Genomic DNA, 19,042 nt, shown 5'->3' on the forward strand with positions numbered 1-19,042 from the left:
AAATGAAAGGCAACTTCATTATCAGAAATGTGTGGTGTTTTCATTGAATTAAGCATTAGATTTTACATTGTTTGGAGCAGAACTCCATTTGTATGTCTAAAGCCACAAAGCAAACAACTCCAGCAGGTCCTACGTTATCTAGTTTGTATCAAATCCCCACCTTTGCATGTCTAAGTGACAGGCAGCATTGGACTGAAAGTGCTGACTGTAGGTTTCTGCTGAACTGGTTATCAGTAGAGATTACCAGGTTTGATATTTAAGGGCCAGATTCTCAGGAAGATTCAGCATTCAACATTTAGACACCTGAGTAGACATACTTCCCCATTTTGGCACTGAAACGCATGAATTTGAGTTCCAAGGGCTCAGTGCTACAAGGCATCAGGCATTCAGGGTCTCCAGTAGTAAAGCACTGTGGCACACATTAATGAAAACACCTCAAATATTTTGGAGAATACATACCTCCTTTTCCTTTTAGTGCTGATCCCATTATGTAACAGCTCTTACAATGTGTTCCTAGAATCATCTGGGCCGGGACAAAATTCAGTCTGTAGGATTTCAAAGGCCATCTAAATCCCAGCCTCCTGAAGCATATTTTCACTAATCCTACACCACCCCTGACAGATAAGCATCTTGTTGAGTCTTGCATATTCCAGTGATACTGGTTACAAAACAGCACTTGGCAGCCTTTGCTATTGCATAATTGCTCCTAGGAGGGCTGAGTTGACTTTGTAGAGTTGAAACTTGGCAAATATCTTAGCTTTTTTTTTTTTTTTAAGAGGAGTCACCAAAATAAAATCTAAATTTTTGAATTTTTATCCATTCTCTTTTAACTGAAACTACATTTTACCACCCATGAAAAAGAAAGGCTGCCTTAGACTGGTACTCAATATTTTGGACACGTGGAAGATAATTGCTGTGAAATCACTGTGGTGTGCTGCTCTACCTTTATTTCTGAAAGCAAGGCATTCTTTGCTCTTTCCTGATCCAGTCTTCCCTTCATAGCTCCTCCACACCAAAAGCTGATCCAGTAGCTGAACCCTCAACCTGACAATGAATTCAAACTCATAGAATTACAGAATACATTTGGTTGGAAAAGACCTCAGAGATCATCCAGTCCAGCCTTCAACCCAGTAGTAAATAGTCAACACCAAATCATGTCCCTAGGCATCAGGTCTTCCTGCTGCTTGAACTCCTTCAGGGATGGTGACCCTACCACTGCCCTGGGCAGACCATTCCAGTGTTTGAGAACCCTTTCAGTGCAGAAATATTTCCTAATACCCAGACTAAACCTCCCCTGGCACAGCTTGAAACCATTTCATCTAGCCCTACCACTTGCCACCAAGAAGAGGCTGCCCACTCCTCACTCCATGCTCTCTTCAGGTAGTGGTAGACAAATTTGTCTATTAATATTTCTCACAACCAGAGTGCAAAGCTTTCTGTTTATTCTGAAAATTAGGGGTTTTTTCCCTCCTGCTGAAGTTTAAGACTATTCATTAATGTTGTTTCCTTATTAAGCTGCAAAAATAATTGATGAGAGCAAGCCAGAGATATCCTTTTCAAGTATCCCAGACATTATCAGGTCTATTTCATCATGTATCTCAACACTTCAGCATGCAGCGACAGCATCTGTGACATTTTGTTAGCCCTGTACATATGATTGCATTTCCTGCTATCAAACTAATAAACACTCCTCAATCTAGAAAGGGACAGTGGCAACCACAGCAACTTTCATATGACAGGCACTCATTCAGATTAAACACCAGAGTACTACTGATGAGTGATTGGAATTCATTACTCTCTCAGGGGCAGAAGCAGCTACTGCTCCTTCAGAATCTGTTTTCCTATTAGGAAATATGGTCCAGTTTTACCCATAACTTTACTGGACTGCTGGAAACATTTGAGTACTGTTAGGAACCTTTACATTCCAGTGCTCACAGAAACTACTTTTGTCATTCTGGGATATTAAAAATGTGCAACGATGGTTAAGCTGCTATTTGTAATTTGTAGCCTGTGAGTGGATAAATGTTTCAAAGTGTTTTGGTGGTGAACTTCAGTGAACATCGTTGAGGAAGAGGAATGAGTAAAGTCAAACAAAAAGAAAGCTGTTGCTCTGAGCAACTTTTGCACACTGCAGCCTTTGCTGACTCTTAGATATTTCTCTCATCCTCCCCAAAAAGATGACCTGTCAATATTTGCTCTAGTGCTTAGGTCACCTCTGCAAATACACAGTGAATTAAGCAAGGAAAATCCAAGGACATTTATCACAATAAATATTCTGTATACCCCAAACTCCTAAATCTGTTTCACTGTAATAACATTTGGAAATGCAATTCAATGGGGAAAAAAAAACCAAACTGAAATCATGCCCTGCTCCTTTCTAAAGAAATTAAATTTAAACTAAAGTTCTATTTGGGTATTTCTTTTCCCTCATTTGATGAAATCCTTGGTCAAAGAGCTTATTTTCCAAGTTAAAAAGCAGCACGGAGCTTGCAAGCAGAAAACTATGTTCATATTTAACTTGGAGTAGAAAAATTCCCCATGTGGAATCAATGCACAGTGACTAGAATAGTTGCTAGTGACAATATAGCTACCTGAAATAAGACCTTGGAAAGCTGTTATAGTATTTATTGCAATATATAGTGCAATTAAAATCTCTGCTTTTCTAGTTTGAGCTAATACTTCTGGCAGATAATAAAAAATGAAGCATTTTGGGTAAATGCTTTTTGCATGCTTTGTATTACAACTATTTGAGAAGGCTGAATTTCTCTCTGCTGCTTGGTGACTTAAGGCACAGCGATGATGTTGTTCTAATGGTACAAAACCTGCGTGATAAAATGTTCCTATCACTGTCAACTACATATGAGGGAAACCGAAGTAAAGACAAAAGGTTGCAACACTTTTTGAAGACTCTACAAGGAATTTATCATATTTCACAGAACAAGTGAGGCCAGCATATTTTTGTGAAACACATTGTTTAAAAACCTCCTCAATCCTTGACTCAGCAACAAAATGACAAGGTGGGAGATCAGGATTACCTGAAACCTTACCAGGATGATCCAGTTGCCTGTTGTCAGTCATCATGACCAACTCCCAAGTCATGGTACGAAGCTAAGTTTCATCCTGTTTTTTCACAAAAGTCAAATAAGGTCCTGCTGTCAATTAAATCAATAAAGCTTTTATATTCATGGCAAGAAACAGAACTCTGCCCTACACTGACCATGCTTCAACACACCTATCTATAAATAACTGTCTAGTGAGCTAAAGAATTCAATTAAGTTTTCATTTCTTTCAGTCAGCTGCAGATCACAAAGGAAGCTCCAATGACAGCAAAGACAGATGATGAAAACCTGATCAACTGCTATCACTTCAATTTAGATAAAAAGTCACTCCCTTTTCAGCTCTGCTTGGTGCCCAGAAGAGATTAGATTAAAACTAAATCAAGAGAGGGGAAAAAAATAAATCTAAATAACAGCCAAAGAAAACCTTTTCCAGCTCTTGAAAGTGCCCTCACTTAATCCTACCATGTAAAGATGTAAAGTCAAGCTACTAGCAGCTGCTAAAAGCAAATTCCAGAAGGCTTTTGGAAGTTATCAGTTCTGTTGGGTCTTCAGAGAAAAGCAGCACAGAAAGATAAACAGTTCCCTAAAGCTATCCCCCTAGAAAACCTTCTAGCACAGGACTGGGGCAAGCACTACAGATTCTTGTGTCTGCATTACCCACTGCTGTGTACAGCCATGCTGCGATTCCAAGAAGTTCTGGTGTTATTCAACTCTTACAGAGTTACACCAGGAATGGGCTAAGGTCTGTCTATCACACTCTTGATTTATTTCACCTTTGTAAACTGCAGTTAAAGCACTGAGATGCAGGATCAGAAACTGACACTGGATTGGATAGATGCAATATTGAATAACAGTTTTGCAAGTGGTTTCAGAGAGCAAAATATATGAATTTAGGTCATTGTTACAAACAGAACACAAGCAAAGGTAGAAGACATCTATTTCATAAACACAATGCTGTCACCACATATAGAAGCCTCTAAAGCAACAGAGGTTAAAAAACAAAAAAGAACTTTTTTTTTTTTTTTTTTTTTGTAATCTATGCTTTATTTAAAAGCTGAAGAATCAAGACTTTGTTCATCCTACCAAATTCAGTGTATGGCAGCAGCTCAAATATGAATAGCATATTTCAGCAGGTAGAGTTAGTACCAAAGGAAACATTTTAAGGAGAAGAATATTAATTCTAGATTATATCTTTCTTTAGCAAACAGTTGTCACTAGCACAAATCATGAAGCCACTTAACCCATTGTCTTGTGATGTTCAGCCCTGTGGCTGCAGAACTTATCAAGGCCATCTACCAGAGCCTTACCCCTTCTTTGGAACCAAGAGTACTGCCAATGGAGCACTGTGCACCCCAGGCTGAGATCACCACAGAAATCTCTCTCATCCTGTGACTGAATACATCCTTCTTAAACAGCTGGACTTCCCAACCCCATCTCAGGATTTAAGGTGCACCCCACAGACTAACAGAGCTGCGCTAAGGAGTGCAGCAAACAGGGGCTGCAGGCACTTAGGATAGGTTATACACTGGCACCTGGTACGGCTTCTGGGAGACGGTGGAAGCCCCATCCCTGGAGGCGCTTAAGGCCAGGCTGGATGAGGCTCCTGACAGCCTGTTCTAGTGTGAGGCGTCCCTCACACTAGAGTTTGGAAGTAGATGACCCTTGTGGTCACTTCCAACCCTGACTGGTTCTACGATTCTGTATTTATGAAGATCCAGAAGGTAATGTAAACTTATTGCTGAGATGACAGTTGTGTCTAAGCAGAGAGAAAACAGGATAAAAGGCAGGAAAGGGATGAAACAAAACATCTGAAGAAGAAAGACTAGCTCAGCAGTAGCTTTTCAGTCTTCTGAAAGGAGCAAATGAAGACAGGCTGTGGACTGCCTAAGCCCTGACTGAACTCCATCAGCTGAGAGGCCGTGCGGTGGCAGACCTGTGAAGCACTCAGCTGCTTGCTGCAGCGAAGCAAAGGGCACGCACATTGCAGCCTAACTTTTGCACTACGAGGACCATCGAGCACGTAAAAACCAGTTCCACTCGGTTGTGTGATTAGATGTGGCATTCTAGGATTTGTTCAGCTTTGGTATGAATTTACCACTACATTATTTGTCAGAGAGGTTTCTTTTCCCCAGCTGCCCGGAGCCAGCGCTTGCTTGCTGTGTTTGTTCATGCTTACCCACTAAGTTGGTTTGAACAATTCATTTGTTAATAGAGCGAAACGCACGCTCAAGATTACAAATTGTTTAACAAGTCCTGACAAACAAGTCCCTCGGTGGTCCTGACGCTGCTCAGAAGCAGGCGGAGGAGGTACAGTTTTATAGATTCCTTTGCCTGTCTGCGCAAAGCTGCTAAGGTCTGCAATAGGCTTTAGCGCAAACAAGGGGCATTGTCAGACAATAAAGAGACAATTGCCTGTGTTAGCACAACAATTAATTTATTTGCAGAGAACCACTCGGTCTATTTGTTACCAGAAACGTGCTAATTATTCCTACTAATTACATGCAAAACCTTCATTATCACCCATAGGAGGAAGAGGACCCCTCAGGTTTCAGTGACAAATTAATTACTGTGTTTTCCTTCTGAATGTACTTCTAGACAGTCCCTCTTATCTGCAAAATAAATTGGCTAGCACGAAGCTTGTCTCTCAGAGACATTCTGCAAACTAAAAGCCAACACGCAAATATCATACCAAGCTAGCATTGCTGTTTTTTCAGGCAGATATATCCTGAAGCTCTCAGAACCACTGTACTAATTCACGAGCTTTTAATCCTAATAAAATACACCATGCACTGCTAAATTCCACCATGTAACTGCTTTCAGAGCTTTTCCCACATCTATAAAACACTGGATAAGATAGCAGGCATTAGGTTTTTAAAATGCAGCAAGCAAGACAAATGGTAACCCACACAGTCAGTACAACAGAGATACCATTTCAGGGAATAAATGTGATTTAAAATTCGAAATGACTGAAAAGGGCAGCAAAGTGTCTGAGTTATCCAGCCGGCCATTACCACCATTCTAACTCAACACACAGCACACTTGCCACCAAGCCCTTGCAATGCAATGTAAATTTCATACAGCAGAGCAAGAGGAGGCACACAGGATCAAAGTCTTGAAGGCAGGAAACATGGAGAGTGAAGGAGTAATGGCACAGTGGATCTAGCAGAGGGATGAATGGAAAGGCTGCATCAAATGCACAACACACAGCCAGGAAAATTGACTCTTAAAACGTTTTTCTATCACATTTTGCTTAGAACTTGTTATGCAAGTTTCAGCCATTGCTGTGTGACACCTTGCAAAAAGTCTGGCTGCACTTCCATTAAAAGGTGTTCTGGAGTACACTACTTACTCTCCATCCTGCTTTTAGTTACTGGCGGCATCCTCAATTTCCATTTGGCACAGCAGAACATTAGCACCTTAACAACTCAGGTGGTTAATGGGCACAGGAACATCACCCTGCAATTCCAGAACATGGATTTCACCAGCACCAGTGTATAAAGCAAGAGCTAATCCGTGGCTGGACAGAAATTGTGTAGTTTTGGCAATATGCAGGGATGGGATACAGTGACTCAGACAGGGATACTGAAAGGATAGAAATACAATTCTGTATTGAATGAGACAATGGTTGTCAGCCACACTAGGTCATATTTTAACACCTGATCCACCTTATGAAGACAAAGCAAAAGTGGATGAGTGGATTCAATATCTGGATGTCTACAAGACACAGTCCCACATCTCCAGATCCTCAAGACAGAATGGCAATGCCCAAGAACACTGAACCCGGCCTTAGAGACTAGTTCATCTGCAAGTCACTACCTATGCCCTTCTTTCACTTTAAGCTGTCATACAGTCCTCTCTACTACATAAAATGTGAGATACTCATCTTCATATTCACTTGTATTTATACCCCATTGCCCAGCCCCTTGTACCCATTTGTATACCAAGAGACTGACTTAAGCCCTTAATTCCATTACACTTCCCATGCTTACATGTTTCTGGTTTTAACTGTGTTGCTGGTTTCAGCAATGTTCTCCCTCAGAGGCAGAAAGGCCCCATAAATGTGTCAGCTTCATTATTCTTCAAGTCAACCTTCATCCCCTCCTTCCACAGTTAGAAGTTTAGTAGCAAGGGCAATTTCTTTTTCAAAAGCAGGCACCTAAAGGCTTGAGCACTACCAATAGAAAGGCTGTGGGTCTGCTCTTCCTGCTGACACCAACACTAGCCTAGCAAGTTCTCCAAGCAGCAAATACTGCAGCTGGGAAAAAATGATCAAACTCAGAATTATAGGACTACTATGATTTTAGGATAATCCACATGCACTAAAACATGAAGCATTTTTTAACATCTTAACATCTGAGGGGAAAGGCAAAGCAGTTGCTGGAGATGGGATTTTTTTTTTTCAGACCTTCCTTTTCCTTCAGGTTTTCACATCCTCCCCCATAAACACTTCCTGGCTCAATACTGTGTTTGCTCACACCACAATTCTTCAACAGAGGTATTTGCTTGCTGCTGCAAAGAAGGGGCTGCAAGGCAGTGTAAAGTGCAGCACCATTTATTCTTTTCAGAAAAGAACCAGCCACAACTTGCTGGGTAACAGGAGCCAAACAAATTATTTTACTGCTTTATTATGCACATCATTCAAAGCCAGCAGCTTGCTTCTTGTCATACTGGGGCCTGGGCTGTACAAGTTTGCTGTGCACAGGAATGGCAGGTTTGCAGAGTTGGAGGCTCCTGGGACTGTTTTCAGTTATTTTGTCTTGGACTAAGCACCTTAACTCTTCCCTGTTCTCTAGCACAGCAGTTAAAATGGAGCCATCCTGCTCCTGCAGACAATGCCTATATAGCCAGCAGCTTCTCTAGAGACCCCCCATACCCTTCCCCTCCCGTTAATGAATGGTTAACTAACAGGGCAAAGAGAAATAAATTCACAACTAACTTATCCTGTAGCTGTGAAGGAAGAAGTGATCCCAAGGAAGAATTTAAACAGGAAAAAACAGATGTCTGAGCTTTCCAGTTTGGCGCAAGAAAGAGCACTTGCAGAAGACACTGCATGTAAGAAAATAAGACAATGGTTTAAAGCAAAGCAGAAAGTAAGTCTCCAGGGCTTGCACCACTAATGGAACTGAGAGGAGGGATGAAAAATGTAAGTATTATCTCTGGCTCAGGAAGTCTCAAGGCCATGATTCAGCAGAAGGTAGGAGAGTACACCAAGAAACGATCATTACATGCTTGACATTTTCTTATATGCACCCCTAGGCTGCTGTCAGAAACAGGATACTTGGCTAGACAGATGTTTAGTCTGATCCTGCATGACTGTTCTTACTTTGTGATAGTAAGACATAAAAGTGGATAGGAAGAAAGTTATGTGCAACTCAGGGGGATCACATGAAACTTGGTGCAAGCACAGCAGGCAACAGTGAGAGGATTCAAATTGAAGGGTGTCAACTCTGGGCAAATTTTGATCACCACAGACTTCACCCTTGGGAGAAGTTCATACTGTCCAAAATCCTTCTCATACATTTCAGGAGATGCTTTTAGGGCATGGGGCACCTTAACAGTCAAACCACTTCCCCTGCCCTCCTATGGGCCTTCAGTAACTATTTCATTCTTTCACAAACACCCCAAACACTCTTTCCTCTCTGAGAATTAGGATCTACTATCATCCTATTGCAGATGTGGACATCTTCTGCACTGCACTTTCTAGGCTTTAGCAAGAAAATAAATCTTCCCAGTCCCACAAGTCCCTCTTAGATGCAAGTCAAAATATATTCAGTAAGTGCAGTGTCCATGGTCCCTGTAGCAGGTATTTAGAAGCAGAAGTAGATATGCAAAAGTATTTTGCAATCTAACATCACCATCACAGTGTCAGTCATAACTTCCAAGTTGTACAGAGACCCCAAATCACCACAGTTCAAGCACAGCTGGAATGATGGGCCAGGAAGGGGTTTATTTCCTAATGCAGTATATACTACCATGAAATCACAACCAACAGCCACAGGATCACTGGCTCACAGGATGTCAGGGGTTGGAAGAGACCCAAAGACATCATCAAGTCTAATTGCCCCTGCCACAGCAAGAGCATACAACCTAGCTCACATCACACCGGAACATATCCAGAAAGGCCTCGAAAGTCTCCAGGGAAGGAGACTCCACAACCTCTCTGGGGAGCCTGTTCCAGTGCTCTGGGACCCTTACCATCAAGAAGTTCCCCCTTGTGTTGGGGTGGAACCTCCTGTGCTGCAGCTTATATCCACTGCTCCTTGTCCTAACCCAGGGAGCAACTGAGCAGAGCCTGTCCCCCCACTCCTGATCCCAGCCCTCTCATTCTTCTCTTCTCCAGACTAAGGCCTAGAAGTACTTTCTTTTGCTAGCTCAGACTTGCCTGCACTCTAGGAGCTTCAAGGCAATGCACCACATGGATGCAGGCCCACTCAGACATTTCTTGGGTAACTATCTAGATGCTGTAATGTTATGTAGCAAGGGAGCTACCCCTTCTTTCTCCCAGCAGCCGCAGCTGTCAGGGTGTCTTACGAGCAGATGAAGCTGTCCATGGATATTGTGTGCTCTGGGAATATTTATCAGATCAGCTCTCCCAGGTAATTCTGACCCCAGAACATCTGCTTCCTGCATCCCAGCCAAACTTGAAGAGCAGGGCGATAAACTCTGCCAAAACAGGGGTTGATTTGGACCTCAAATGCAACAGTGTGCCAGACGCCATGGAATGGTAAAGTTGTTCACCAGGCTGAGGTGTTTCCAAGGCCAGGTTGCAGTCAAGGAGATGTTCTTACAGCCACAGTTTTTTACTTAAATAGCTTACTTTTCCAAATTCATTTTAGGTAATTAAAAAAAAAAAAGAGAGACTTCAGTGATCTACTTCTCTTAGCAGTGCAGTGCACTCCACAAATTTACTCCTCAAGAAAACTCCTTACTGGTTGTGTGCACCACAACTTAATCCTACGATGAGTCTTTAGGATAGAAATGCTGTATAAATAAAACATGAATCTGTTTTAATTATATGACTTTTCACTGTGGAGGTATTTAGCTCACTTCATTTCAGCTATCTTTTAAGAAGCAGTATTTTCTTCATTAGCTAGGATATATTTCATATTGGAAGCATGATTTGATGGCAGCAGCAGCTTAAGAAGGTCAGATCTGTAAGATCTGCCACTTTAAAGAATACTCATGAACCAAGTCTAAACCAGATACAACAACTGGCTAGAGAGCAACGTTTTCTCCCTCTTCTGACAACAGATGGAGCACAGACAACTAGCTTCAACTAGAGGGACACTTGGCATCTTGTACCAGAAGAGATAAGATGTACACAGAAGGATTTAACTAAAGCTAATGCACTGTTAAATATAGGGATATTAACTTTTTAGTTAGCAGCTATAAACTTTCCCTGCTCTGGGATTCTTGCACTCTATGCAACAGGCCAGGTAAAATTCCCACTATACTATGAAAAAGATAAGTCCTCAGAGAGCAGTGGAGTTCTTTAATCTACCTTAGTGTGTCTGTGTAAAGAAAGATATAGAGATAGAAACTTTCTTCATACAAAAGAAGGTTAAGGACCTTTAATCAATCTTTACACGTGAGGGAGTGTTTGTGTTTTCTATCACAACACCCATTCCAGTCACAACACTGTGCTCTCATGGAAGATGACAATTCATGTGTAGCTCCCCAGCTAACATTTCAGCAACTTCAGAAGTATTTAAGATCCCTTCTACATCAATAGCCTCCTATGACTGAATCTGTGTTTCAACAGGACAAACTTTACTGGTGCGGGGGGGGGAAAGGATATTTCTCTTAAACTTGCAATGCTTAACAGAGAGAATGAGCAGCAACTTTTCTTGATGCTGACACCAAATGAGAAATCACTTTTTAATTAAATGGGAAAGCAGCATATAAACGAGGTAAGAGCCAGCTTCTGAGTGTGCAAGTAGCAACATTTCATCATTTTGCAGGGTAAGCCTGCCCTGCCTCCTCAAAAGGCGGCACAGTAAAGGAAAATGTGACCTTGGAAGATTTGCTGTGTATGGCATACAAAAACTTTTAAATTCCCAGGACTCCACAGTCCCTAAGTGTTTAAAAACCAGGCACAGACAAATGAAAAGAAGAGATGGATGACAATGATAGCATCAGCAAAATACTTTATGCCTCACTCAAATATTTTATATGCGAGGCACAAGTTACAACTCATAAATTTCATTAAATCTACCTAATTTATACCAGAATCCATTGCCTCTTTGTGTTTCAAGGGAATAGAAATACATGAGATATTGTGAACAAAACTGATATCTCCTGTGGGAATATAATCCAAACAGAAAAAGAGAGAAGGAGAAAGAGAGAGAGAGAGACTTAGGCTTAATCTTCCTTATTAATTGATAAGATGCATTTTCTGAGTAAAGGTACAAGCCAGTTGTGGTTCTGATCACTCCAGTATGCTGTTCCGTACCTGAGAGTAGAAAATATTTCAAATATTTAACATATCTGGGCTAATTATATAGAATAATGGAATCCTTAATATAAAGCCTGAGAGACTTTATTCTTCTAACGTTACTTGCTGCTGATGCGAATACCATGAGAAGAGATAAAACCACAGACCTGTTAGTACAAAGGAGACAGTGAAAAATTACTTTCAGCTTTGAGAAAAGCACTATGTGCTGGATGGAAGGTAATTATTCACGTTCAGTTCCCACACACACACACACACACAAAAGTTATTGTAATTACTGCTTTTTTACACCAAGTGTCTGTTTTACTGAAGAAATTACTTCCTATTTGAAGCAATGCCTACTAGAAATTAAGAGTTACTCAAGGGCAGTGTTTTAGTGATAAAGCATTTATATACATAAAATCATGTGTCATAACATTTCATAGGATTCATGAGGTCTGTAATTGTTCAAAGGCAGACACAACTGGAAGCTCTGATCCGGAGCCAACAAAAAGCACTGTCTAGAGTTGGGGTGATTCTTGCATTTTAAAGCCTAAATATAGTAAAAGCAAAAAGCATTGTTTGTTACCATAAGACCTACCATTTTTAAAGTGTCAAGAGTATACATTAACATGCACTGAAAGCACAGCCATTCGGAACAAGCAAGGTTCATTCCAAAGACAAACATGCAGAATATGACTGAGTGATCATCTACACGAAGGCTGATTTAAACTTTATCAGTCCCTTCCATTCACCTACCATTTTTCTCACCTGGGAGGAATACCTAAGGATTCCTTTTATCTCTTTGGCCACTTCTTATTTTTGATAAGCCCTGAAGTTGCCTCTGTTAAATGCACTAAGCAGTCTGTTCAGTCTGTTGAAACCTTTGATACAGTCTCTGGCTTCTAACAGGCAACCTTAAATGAATCTCTCTCAAGTAGTGGAATAGGTAGGAAAATGGTTTAGCAAAAAGACATACAGAGTTCCCTTAAACAGTTCAACTTTAAGGCACGTCTGCATGCATTCCTACTGCCTGTGACAATAGTAACACTTCCTTTCAGCCTAATAGGTCCTGAGCCCCATCCTTTGTCTGCTGATTAACTGCTCTATTCATTGACCAGACCACTAATTGCATGCTCCTTATAGTTACCCTACATTACTGTAAGAATTAATGAGACACAATTACAGCTCCCAGAAATCTCAGGCCTAGCCAACTGCAAAGCACTCCAACTGAATAAGAACTCCCCAAGAATAAAGAGAAAAATTCAGCCCATTGTTCACAGGAAGCTGAATGTTTTTTTGTTAAAAAATTGTATTTATTTGAAGCTGTTTCATAATTAGGCCCTGAAGAAAAAAAGAGAGAGAGAGAGAGAGAGAGAGAGAACAGAGAAAGAACTTGGGAACCAGCATTCACTGAGAAATCACAGTGGATGCACAGAGATGGGCAGACAGTTCAGATATAAGGAGAGAAAAAACATAAGGGATGGAGTGCATGAAAAGTGAGTGCTATGATTGCCACAAACATCTATAATCTATCAGCTGCTTAAACAGAGCATGTCCCACTGCATGGGAATCACCACTAATGGCAGGCTTATATTTGACTAATATGGATTCAGTCTTGGACAACGTAAAAGCAGCACATGGAATGCTTCTGCTAGGAGATGGAGGAAGACAATTTCAATTCCCCACTCCCAGAATTTAATATGCACTAGAAGTTGGTGTCATTAGCCATGAAAGTCAAAAGGATGGACAGAAAATGAGGGGTTTGAAAACCAGCCATATTGAAAACTGCACTCACATTTAATCTGTGTAATCAACAGCCACAGCCATTCAAAGCCTTAGCGACTACAATCACTACCTATTAGCCTGTAAGTAGTTCAAAAGCTATTATTCTCACTTGAACAATTTTGCAATACACAAGAGACAGCATTAAGTTAAGCAAATTAACATACAAGCCAACGTTCTTTGTTGTGAAGTTGTCTTCTTCTATTGGTTCACCTTCAACATCTTGTCACCAGATCAATTTGATTTAAATTTCACGTGTAGCTTGACAAAGCCACCGCTACTTAAAATAGAGCTTGAAATGCAGCACTAGACTTTATCGTCCCATTTTCCAGGGGACAATTTACTGCAGCCACCGAGACCCCAAACTAAGCATGTCACAGACTGGCACTGCTGCATTCCAGAATCAACACCTTTGGAGAGAGACAACATTTTTTGTCTGACTCTACGGGGATTCTCGGTAATTGCACCTAACTGCTGTAACAGTTTAAATCCGTGGAAAAGGGATGTTCCTCTGATACGGTCGCTCGCTGATAGCACAGCAGAACTCTTTCCTGCATGAAGCAGACAGTTACCACCATGTGGTGCTGAATCCCAAGCAGGAAACAAGGCACGAATATGGATCAGAGACCTTTGTGTTCAGCATATAATAAGTCCAATATCCCTGTCACAGAACAGCAATCATTAACTCGGGGATCTTTTGTTAAACGGCCCCTGTGGCTGGACTAGTAACAGCAGGGACTGAATTTGCAATTTCTGTATCTCAAAATATCTCCCTTTTATGATTATGATTGCATCCAATGCCACAGTTATATCTCTACTTAACATCTTCAAGACTAGATTCACATCTATTAGGAAGGCTGCTAGCCTGCAAATTCATGTATTTCCAAATCTCTAGGATTTGAAGTAAAAAAATACAGCTTTCTATAAACCTGGGCTGATTAATCAACCTCAGTGCAGGACCACAGAGCTTCCACGTCCAGTTTTGGCTCTGACATTACTATTTGAAATACACTTTCCACATCTCTTGAAAAAGTCTTTGAGGAAAAAGGAAACCTTTGTCTCAAAACATCACCTCTCTTGTTCAAGCAGTTCTTCTTTCAAGGCCCAAAAAAGAACAAGTCAGAATTCCCGCAGAGTGTGATGTGAAATTATTTCTGCTATTGCAGGCAATGTATTCCTGTATCTGCTCCTGCCTTCATTTCTCATGTTAGAAAATTACTGGAACAAATAAAAATATGCATGTGCTTGAGGCTAGCTTTAAGTTTTAGTTAGGGTCTCTTTCTGCATAAGAGAATCATTAAGAGCCCACTCTTTAGGTCATCAATTCCATCTAAATTAAAAGAGTATCTTAAGATCTTAATGAGAATTTTAAGGAACTGTATAACTGTATTTTAAGAGACAAGGGAAGATTTCAAGTCACAATCTGATTTCACTCACATAATTTCTACTCTCCTGTTCCAATACCAAATTCTTTAGAGCTACCTGTGATCTATGATGCTGCACACAGGATCAGCAAAGAGCAATTCTGATCCATCAAGTGCTGACACATGCTTCTGGAATTGACTGTCCCACAAGAGCCTACATTTTTTTTACTTCTCATGCTTCATTTTGTGTGTTGGACACCACACACTTTACTGATAGGGAGCTCGATTGCTTTCTTTTCCTTGTTACACCTGCATCCAGCCTCCTCTCTTCCTGCAAGTAGTTCAGATAAGCAATCCTAATGCCTATACCATCTTCTGAGTGTGGTCCCAAAACTTTCTTCAAGCCTGGAATCACCAAGAGGACAGATGACACGTGAAAATCCATGCATTTGCAGGCATTGTTCATGCAACCTGCAGCTGTAAGACAGCCCTGTAGACAAAAGATAGACAGGAGACAGGCCTGGAGGCACTGGAGAGCAGTGCCAAGTGGCATCCCTCAGAGGTCAGTGCTGGGACCAGTGCTGTTTAACATCTTTGTCAGTGATATAGACAGAGGAATCAAGTGCACCCTCAGCAAGTTTGCAGATGACACCAAACTGTGCGGCACAGTCGGCTTCCTAGAAGAGATCCATCCAGATGAACATGAACAGCATGGAGAGGTGGGCCCAGGCCAACCTCATGAAATTCAACAAGGCCAAGTGTAAGGTCCTGCACCTGGGTCAGCACAATCCTAAGCACACTTCCAGGCTGGGTGGCAAATGAAAGCAGCCCTGAGGAAAAAGATCTGGGGAGCTTGGTTGATGAAAAGCTCAACATGAGCCTGCAGTGTGAGTGCAGCTCAGACAGCAAGCATGTGCTGGGCTGCAGCAAGAGCAGTGCTGCCAGCAGGGCTAGGGAGGGGATTCAGTGCAAAGCAGGTGTCAGTATTCCAGTTACGACAGAAGAAGAATTCTACACTAATGATATGCTCGCTATGTAGCCTTTCATGACATGCAAAAGCCCTTGCTTCCAAGAAGCTCAGATCCCATGCTGTTTTCCACCGGCATAATTGCTCATGAGGAGACATTTCTTTATGGCAAGAGCAGCAGAGCCCTGCAGCAGGATGCCCAGGGAGGCTGTGGAGTCTCCTTCTCTGGAGACTTTCAAAATCCACCTGGATGTGTTCTTGTGCAACCTGCTCTAGGTAATCCTACCTCAGTAGGGGATTGGACTGGATGATCTTTGGAGCTCCCTTCCAACCCCTAACCTTCTGTGATTGTTATGCACCATTTGTACTACAGTGGAACCTATAAGGTCAAGTCATGAATCAGTCCCATACATATGCAAAAGGCGGGGGGGAAGAAAGAAACATGCCCATACATCTGAGGACATTAATTCAATCCAAGTATTTGCCAAGATATGGGTTTAAAAAACTTTATTGACTTGGAGTAGGTCAAATTACTATTATCCATCATAGAATTATCATAAAAACATTCTTAATACTGCAGCTGAACAGGACTAGAAAGGAGGAACCTGCATCAAACCATAAGGAAGAACACAGACTGTTAGAGTATTACTGCAGGGAGGCAGGAGAAAAGCCTTCTCTGCATGCAGTGGGATTTTTTTATAGCTAGCTAGATAAAATATATTCTACTTAAATGACTTATAAAAAGTGAAGAAATGGGAACCACTCCAGTAATTAAAATCTTAGAGAGCTTTCTGCTATAAGCATTGTAATGTTTGTGTATATAATCCCCAGCAACAACTTATCTTTCCACTCAGAAACCTCATGTAAAGATAGTTCACTCTTACCAGGCACAAACTCAAAAACAGCTTATGAGAAAGCAGCACAGAGAACTTGCATCTTTCAGGCAACCTGTAACTAATATCTTCATAGGGTAAACTGTATTTTAATGAAGGTGCTCTCAGCAATAAATGGGTTAATTTTTTCTTCACGCTTGGATTTTATTTCATTTGTGTCACAATCTGCCTTGCAAGTTTGAGATTCCTGATCTCTACTTTCTTTCATACCCCCTCAGTTACACAGATGACCAGGTTAGAGAAAAATCAAGTGGTTTGTCTGGCAACAGTGTCAAAGCAAACCACATACACTGCATTTCTGTCAGCTGAAGTGATAACACAAAAACAAAACCAAACTCCAAACAACCCAAAACCCAGTGCTTGCTTTGTGTTTTTACAGAACAAACTCTCATAATTAAACTTTCCACTTTTCCAAGTAGCTGACTACGTATTACTGCACAGCAGGAGGTTCTCTCCACAGACATATTGACTTGGACAATAAACAAAGCAGAAATCTCTGACTGGAATTTACAGCTATATTTAACGATGCATATTGTTAGTAAAATTTGCATATCTGTCTTTCAACATTAAGGAAAAAAAAAAGTTGAAATTCAATGAATTTGGGCACTGCACTGCTTTGCAAGGGGAAAAAAAGGATATTTAAGTTGTAATTTCCATACTTATTGAGGGTGTATGTCAAAGAAAATCTGTGCAAAAAAATCCTCCTGCTGCCTTGATGAGATTTGAAAGATGACAGCATATGAATAGCAAAGGAGCTTGTCCTTAACAAAGATAGCTTAAACACTAGCTATAAAATACTGCTGAAGGGCTGCTAAATCCTTGACAATACTTCCAGCATCTCTCTGCTCTTCAAACACAAAATGCAAGGAAGCAGTTAACATGTTTTGAAGAACTATCACCCACCTTTTCCCCTCCATGCCAGCTTTCCCCACAATTCACTAGCAGACCACTCAGCATTGGCTTTGTACAATTAAAGATGGCAGAAACTTTGACTGACAGTCTTTGACTGATTATTTTTGTCACAGCACTAACCCCGAGTCATCAAAAGCAAATATTCACCTCTTCCTTTATTTTTGCCTCTCTTCACAGCATCCTGGAATACCTGGTTGTCCTAGGAATCAGATTTAAAGGAATTAGGGGGTTTAATTCCTTTACAACTAAGTTACTCCACCTGAGTCTGCCTTTCCACAATAATTAGATATTGGAATGCAGTTGGACCAGCATTAAATGTCTTAGATCAGCACAAATACTTACACTCTGAAGAAAGTCATACTACTACGAGGTACTTTTCCAGTTCAAAGGTTGGATGTATTGCAAGGGTTATACTGCTATTTGGGGTGGGTGGGTTTTGTTGATGTTTTTGTCACTGTTATTATTGCTTTCTTTTAGACCACAGCAGTGACATGTCATCAGTAAAGCTCTCATTGGACTATGAAAATGCTCACATCACAGAGTGTACTCTATGGCCCTGCACTCTTGCTCTAGCTGGACTGCAAAGGCATTTCTAACTTCTGTTTAGGCCTTCAGAGTTTGGCTACTCCTCAGCTGGAGGATGCAGAAGGAATAAACTGCATTCTGGCAGAAGTGAGGAACTTGGTCAGCACCAACAGCTGAGTGTGCAGGTAAGTGGCCCACTTTTTCTCTTCCTTAGATTTCAAACAAAACAAACACAACCATTAGCTCTGAAACAAGATTTCTAACACCCCAATGAGAGGCACAGATCAGCTCACACCTCTCAAAGCACTTCCAGCATACCTTGTAGACTTCAGCAGGAGATCTCCAAATTCTGCTTCTGAAATTTTCCTCCAAATATAGCTCTTTTTTTTTTCTTTTTTAAAAACGAGTTGTGCTATGACAGAAGCACACCACCACCATCACCCCCAGCATTCAGGCTGCTGCTGTAAACAGGTTCATACCATCATAAGGTCTGAGATTGGTGAGACTCTATGAAATAATTGTTATTATTCCCCATAGAGTACTTGTGAGTGGCTTGGAAGTCACCAATGCACTATCTGCATTCTGGTCCAACACAGCAAACCAACAAACTACAAAAAAGATGACCTCCAATGAGGTAATCATGAGATACTGAGAGCTCACCAGCACACCTTCCTGACACTCAATCAGTGCAAGTCAACATCCACAGTTCTCCAAAACCAAACTGCTCAACAGGAAACCAAGCCAGTAATTAAACATTTCACAATGAGGCATTAAAATTAATGAATTAAAGATTAATTCACTCACAGACTGTGTGTACATGGTCACCTCATGGGGCCATCACCAGGAAGACAAGAGATCTTCTTAAAGAACTGGCTTTACCTGAGGCTAATTAACAGATATGCTGACTGTAAATAAAAGCAGGAGGTGGTAAACAGAAAAGAATAGGAAGTTGATGATGTGGCTCCCAGCTGATGCTGTGTGTCAATAAATGTCAGCTGAAACTTAGATGCTGCTTTTTTAGTCTCTTAAGGAAATCATCACTACCACATTACTCTGTAAAACAGTCTAACCTAATCTTCATGCATCATACTAGGGAAGATATTTCT

At 41.1% G+C, this 19,042-nt stretch overlaps 1 long non-coding RNA gene across 4 annotated transcripts in view; it reads right to left on the reverse strand.

Annotated features, from left to right (window-relative positions):
* The window catches only part of LOC135185658 (uncharacterized), a 38,836-nt gene extending 20,024 nt beyond the window's left edge, over nucleotides 1-18,812 (reverse strand). For all 4 annotated transcript variants that reach the window (XR_010306561.1, XR_010306560.1, XR_010306559.1 and 1 more), the window contains exon 1: nucleotides 18,741-18,812. This is a non-coding gene — a long non-coding RNA (uncharacterized LOC135185658). The remainder of the gene's footprint in view (nucleotides 1-18,740) is intronic.
* Between the last annotated feature and the right edge of the window lie 230 nt (nucleotides 18,813-19,042).

The sequence above is a fragment of the Pogoniulus pusillus genome, chromosome 23 (genome assembly GCF_015220805.1).
Source record: "Pogoniulus pusillus isolate bPogPus1 chromosome 23, bPogPus1.pri, whole genome shotgun sequence".
Lineage (NCBI taxonomy): Eukaryota > Metazoa > Chordata > Aves > Piciformes > Lybiidae > Pogoniulus > Pogoniulus pusillus.